The sequence below is a fragment of the Sapajus apella genome, unplaced genomic scaffold (assembly GCF_009761245.1).
Source record: "Sapajus apella isolate SASKATOON/1434 unplaced genomic scaffold, GSC_monkey_1.0 scaffold13, whole genome shotgun sequence".
NCBI lineage: Eukaryota > Metazoa > Chordata > Mammalia > Primates > Cebidae > Sapajus > Sapajus apella.
Genome location: NW_022436953.1, coordinates 18,208,548 through 18,214,965, shown reverse-complemented (window position 1 = coordinate 18,214,965; position 6,418 = coordinate 18,208,548). Strand labels below are relative to the sequence as shown.

Here is a 6,418-nt window from a genome sequence, read left to right as displayed (position 1 = left end):
AGAAAGAAAGAAAGAAAGAAAGAAAGAAAGAAAGAAAGAAAGAAAGAGAAAGAGAGAGAGAGAGAAAGAAAGAAAGAAAGAAAGAAAGAAAGAAAGAAAGAAAGAAAGAAAGAAGAAAGAAAGAAAGAAAGAAAGAAAAAAAGAAAGAAAGAAAGAAAGAAAAGAAAGAAAGAAAGAAAGAAAGAAAGAGAAGGAAGGAAGGAGAGAGAGAGAAAGAAAGAAAGAAAGAAAGAGAAGACAGAAAGAGAAGGAGAATGAGAGAAAGAAAGAGATAAAGAAACCCTAGGCACATGTGCAAAAACACTTGGCATTTTATATGACAAAATAAGGTAACAGATAAAGACCACACTGAGATTTGCTTCTACATAGCTTTGTTGAAAGTTTTTAAAGTTCTGGCAAGGTGCAGTGGGTCATGCCTGTAATCCTAGCACTTTGGGAGGCTGAAGCAGGTGGATCACCTGAGGTCAGAAGTTTGAGACCAGCCTGACCAACATGTCTCTAATGAAAATACCAGGCATGGTGTCACATGCCTGTAATTCCAGTTACTTGGGAGGTTAAGGCAGGAGAATCGCTTGAACCTGGAAGGCAGAGATTGCGGTGAGCCAAGATCTTGCCATTACTCTCTGGTCTGGTCAACAAGAGCGAAACTCCAAAAAAAAAAAAAAAAAGAGAAAGTTTTTAAAGTTCGATATTGTGACTAGTAGTGTCTTCACAAATTTACATTTTCTCCACTTATAGCCAAGAGATCATTTAATTTTTTTGCTATTGTCAGTAATGCCCCGATAAACATGTACCAATAATACTTTTTTCAGCATTTTAGATTGCAAATAGTCATACTGAATGAAATTATTCTTCATGTACATTTTAGAAAATCCTATCCCCACCAAATCATTCGCACCATCCTCCCACCCCATCCTACTCCCTGGCCCCCCAACTTTTAGTTCTGGGCCCTTGTTCAGTTGTGCCTACACTAAATATTCATTCATTTGAGCAATACTTATTGGATACTTACTATGGTTCTGTGCTATATGCCCGGGATACAGTGCTAGAAAAGAAAATTATGGTTCCTACATCTATGGAACTTACATATTGACAGAGATAAGAGAGAGAGATCAAGTAATTGCAAGTTAAATATTTACTATGAAGAAACAAATCAGGTGCTGAGATAAAGATTAATAGACAAGCACTCATGTCTACTAATGACAGTAACCAAGGAAGGCCTCTCTGAGGTGACATTTAAGCTGAAACTGAGAACAGGGATTAGCTAGCCATGCTACTGTGGGTAGAATATTACAGTCAAAAGAAACTGTATGTACAAAGGCCCTGTGGTGGGAAGAGTTTCGGGTAAAGAAACTGAAGGAACAACACGGCTAGCACTGTGGAGACAGTGGAGAGAGGCAGGACTCAATAGTAAAATGCTTTGTAAGCCATTACAAAAAGTTAAGAGTTTCATTCTCATTGAAATGGATGATTTTAAGCTGGGGAGTTATCAGATCACTGTTTTAAAAAGATCACTTTTGCTGTTGTGTGAAGGAACAATTAAAGGAGGAAGAGTGGAAGTGAGAAGACCAATTAGAAGGTTGTGGACTCCAGGCAAGGGATGGTACAAGGTTGGACTAAAGTGGAATTGTGGAGATGGCAAGTAAAGGACATTTATTTGGAGGTAAGCTCTGTGGGATTCCCTGATATGAGGGATAAGAGAGTGAAGGAAAGGGAGGAATCAAGGATGACGCCTCGATTTCCGGCTTGAGTAATGCAGGGAGTAGTTACATAATTTCCAGACATAAGTAAGACTCGGGAAGTGAAGAAAAGATTGTTCAGGAGACCACTGAAGTGGAGATCTTCAAGCAGTTTCCCAGGAACCCCCTCTAAGGATACTGGCCACGGGAAGACTATGGGACCAATATCCAGTTTTATCTTCCTATGTCCACGATCTCACTTCTTTGGGAATCTTCTTCCCAAAACCAGGCTATGTGGTACAATCATCTTCCCAGTTACCTAACTCAAGACTGCAGCCCCTTTTGACTCCACTTTCTTGCTACCTATGCTACTTTTCAGGGTTTCACTGCTAATCACAAAAGGAAAACAGAAAGATAATAAAAACTTTTATTTTATTTATTTATTTTTGAGATAGAGTTTTGCTCTTCTTGCCCAGGCTGGAATGCAGTGGCTTGATCTTGGCTCACTGTAATCTCCACCTCCTGGGTTCAAGCAATTCTCCTGCCTCAGCCTCTCAAGTAGTGGGGATTACAGGTGCATGCTCCCATGCCAGGCTAATTGTCATATTTTTAGTAGAAATGGAATTTCGCCATGTTGGCCATGCTGGTCTTGAACTCCTGACCTCAGGTGATCCACCCAAGTTGGCCTCCCAAAGTGCTGGGATTATAGATGTGAGCCACCATCCCCAGCCAGAAAGATAGTAAAAACTTTAAAAATTCCAATTCCTGGTTCCTTTCTTTTATTCAATCATGCTAAACAGAGGCCCAGATGGGTTCTGTGCCTTGAAACTTTATTTCTGAGAGGGGACTTAGTATGGCCTGAATGTTTGTGTCACCCCAAAAGTCATATGTTGAAACTGAACCCCCAAGGTGATGGTATTAAGAGGTGGAGGCTTTGGGAGATAATTAGGTCATGAGGGCAGAGTCCTTATGAGTGGGATTAGTGCCCTTATAAAAGAGGCTTGAGGAAGGCTGCTTGCCTTTTGCCATGTGAGGACACAGAGAGGTAACCATCTATGGAGGAATGGGCTCTCACCAGATACTCAACCTGCTGGCACCTTGATCTTGGACTGCGCAGCCTTCAGCACTGTGAGCAGTAAAGCCTTCATGCGGCTTTATGTGTAGCAAAGGACCCTGGAGTTAACAGAAGCCAAGAAGATTTCATCTCCTACAACTCTGAGAAATAAGGGGCAGAGAGACTGGGAACCTCTTAAAAATAAATGAGATAAAAATACAGAAAATTGGATAAATATGCATAAAAATGCTCATAATTTACCCAGCCTAAGGTACAGACTAAGGCAAGACTTCAGCAACTTTCCATCTGAAATTCCCATATCCTTCCCCTTCCCTTTTGGACTGAGCCCAAGGTCTGACAGACTGTTCTCTCCTGCAACACTTCATGTCATACAGTGCAGGCTTGTGAGGCCATCAAGTGCCTTATCGCCTTACCTGTGGGTATTCATTTCCTAGGGTTGCCATAACAAATCACCATAAATTGGGTGGCTTTACACAACAGAAATTTGCTCTGCTGGTTAGCTGCCTCAAAACAAGGTGTTGTAAAGACCACCCTCCCTCTAAAGTCTCTAAGAAAAAAGCTGTCATTGCCTCTTGTAGTTTCTGGTAGCCCAGGTATTCCTTGGCTGGAGGCAGCATCACTCAGTCTGGCCCTTGACTTCACATGGCAGTCTTCCCTCTGTATCTATGTCCAGATTTCCCTCTCCTTGTAAAAACACCGGTTGTATTAGATTAAGATTCCACTCTTTTTCAATATGACTTTATTTTCACCTAATTAATTACTTCTGCAATGATTCTATTTCCAAATAAGGTCATATTTTGTGGTACTGGGAGGCTAAGGCTTTAATGTTTTTATTGGGGGGATGCAATTCAACCCATAACAGTTTGAAATTTGCATTTCTTTTCATTACAGACCCTGTGACATCTCTACAATTTCTCCACACACAACCCACAGTGGACCACAGTGGACTGGTCCCATTTGGATACTCCTACACTAGCCTGGTAGTCTCAGAAACTTCATAGAATCCTAGAGGTGAAGGATCCGTGTAGCTCATCCCACACGGTCATATAATCAGGGTACTTGCTTGTAAATTTTCCATATGAAACATGATTATTAGACATGCAAAATGTTTGTGTTTGCTTGGTTGTTGCATTTTTTCCCATGTAGGCAAGCTACTTGGGAAGTCAAATGATCAAACAGTTGCTTGGAGAGAATGGAAGAAGCTGGAGGTGGGGGAATGGGAGGCAGGAATTTTACAACGTGGACATTTGGGAGTATCCACTCAGGACTACAATGAGAAGACAGGAGGGGCTCCACCTTTGCTCAGTGCTTAGATGAAGGCTGCTAATCTTGTCTCTGACAAGTGATTTTTACCTCCTTGGCTGACCAAATCCTCCCCTGCCCTTTTTTGTTAGATACATATTATTTATTCAACCTGGTTACTGTCCATTCTTATGGTCTGTGGAGCCCCTTGACTGCTTTAAGGTACTTGCTAATCTCTGCTCGGATCCATTAGGAATTCATTTAGAATTTAACTCTCTGAAGGCGACTTCATTTCTAAGGCTTAAGGACACAGTGCAGTCACAAACAGAGGAGAGGAAGGTAGAGGTCCCAGCAAAGAGGACTGCCTCACTGCGACAGTATACTGCAAACCCTCAGGAAAGTGGGAGGATAACAGGAAGACCCTGAGGAAACGAGAAACTCAGGATGAGGGGCGACAAACAGGAATAAGGAAGAGTGAATACCAACCTCGACTTTGCAGTTTTCCCTAGAGCCAATTCTGACAGTATTCTCCTGGCTCTTCACAAAGAGCAGGCAGTGAAAACTGAGATGACAACAATTTTTTTCCTCTGTAAAGCCAGGCTCAATTTGAGACAGAATATTAATGGCAAAAGGCTCAATATCTCATTACCAATCCCCATGGGCATATAGTCCCCAGAAAAGATAAATATTTGACTAGATGATGATAATATGTGCGATAATTTATAGTCAGCATTCCACATGCATTTTCAATGAATCTTTTATTTGCAACTGGCACTTTGGAATGGGCTATGCAACAATTATATACATATATATTTTAAATTCTCAACTCAGGATCTGAGGATCATTAAGCCCATATAAGCCTTCAAAAAAGAGCAGTTTCCTTATTGATTTACCCAGGACAGGCAACAGAATGTCTATGTTCTTTCCCTTTATCTTTCAGTTCATTGAGTAAAAATAGACTGAGGCTTACCCCAGTTTTCTCAGAATCTTCCTTGAAGGTGAACTTGAGGTCACCTTAAGGGCTATCAAAACCATTTCTTATTGCCAAGCTTGAAAAAGTTTTCTCAATTCTTTGAAATTCTGACTTTGGGGTAACTTTAACCTCTTTCTAACTTCTAATTAGCTTTTCTTCAAGGACGAGAGCTCAGTGGAAAGTGAAAAAAAAGTCGGAGAGGTTGCCTGGGGCACCCAGGTTGCAAAAGTAATGGGGCTCCTTTCATCTCTTCCTCTGTGCTAATTCTAAGGATTAATACTGTTGTCTGTAAAATATCCTTTGAAACCAAGCCTCCCAAAGAAGTTATTGATGTATACAAGCAAACACAATTCCCAGATGGGCTACTGGCTGATTTATGCTGATCCATGTACCTACGCCCTCACAGATTTGTCTTCAATGACAACTCTTGTAAGATGAGTCATTCTTACATGGACTCTTCATAGACAGCCTATTATAGATCCTTCCAAATCCCTGCAGTCAGTGCATTCTGGAGTCAAGTACTTTTCCACTAGGTGGGGGGATGTTTTTCTAGTGGAAAAGAAATCTTCCATTCATTTGGACATGGGGTAAAAATGACTGGCAGAAAATGTGTTCTCAAAAGACTCCACTGCAAAACTTTATTATGACATTACTAAAAGATGAAGTCAAGTAGATATTTTTTAAATTAAGGAAGAGTCTGTTTTCAAAGATAAATATATCCTTTGATTCATTCAACAAATATTTATTTAGTAGCTACTCAGGTCAGGAAGAGGCACTAGGTTTAAAGTATAATTTTAACTCTCATGGAACTTACATTCTGGTGAGGAAGATGGATAATAAAGAAGTGAAGGTACAATAAAACCTAATAGTTCCCAGTAGTGACAGGTTTTGGACTTTTAAAAAGAAACGAATAGGATAATTGGAGGGTAACTGGGTATAGCGTTTGGATGTTTGTCTTCTCCACATCTCCTGTTGAAGTGTGAGCCCCAGTGTTGGCGGTGGAGCCTAGTGGGAGGTGTTGGAGTCATGGGGTTGGATCCTTCATGAAGGGCTTGCTACCATTCTTGTGTAATGAGTGAGTTTTCACTCTATTAGTTCACAAGACAACTGGTGGTTTAAAAAGAATTTGGGACCTCCCATCTTTCTCTCTATTGTTCCCTCTGTCATCATTTGACGTACCTGCTACTCCTTCATCTTCCACCATGACTGTAAGTTTCCTGAGGCCTCACCAGAAGCCAAGCAGATATTGGTGCCATGCTTGTACAGCCTGCAGAACTCTGAGCCAAATAAAACTCTTTGGTTTTAAATAAATTACCTAGTCTCAGGTATTCCTTTACAGCAACGCGAAACAGACTAACGTACTGAGGAAGGAAAGTCTTACATAGAGTGATCATGCAGAGCCACGCTGATGAGATAATGTTTGAACAAAAACCTGAAAGATGAGAAGAT

General features: G+C 40.8%; 1 long non-coding RNA gene across 1 annotated transcript in view; it reads left to right on the top strand.

The window, feature by feature from the left end:
• LOC116553696 overlaps positions 1-6,087 on the top strand; it is a 20,382-nt gene extending 14,295 nt beyond the window's left edge. The window contains exon 3 of the long non-coding RNA XR_004269872.1: positions 5,910-6,087. This is a non-coding gene — a long non-coding RNA (uncharacterized LOC116553696). The remainder of the gene's footprint in view (positions 1-5,909) is intronic.
• The last annotated feature ends 331 nt before the right edge of the window (positions 6,088-6,418 follow it).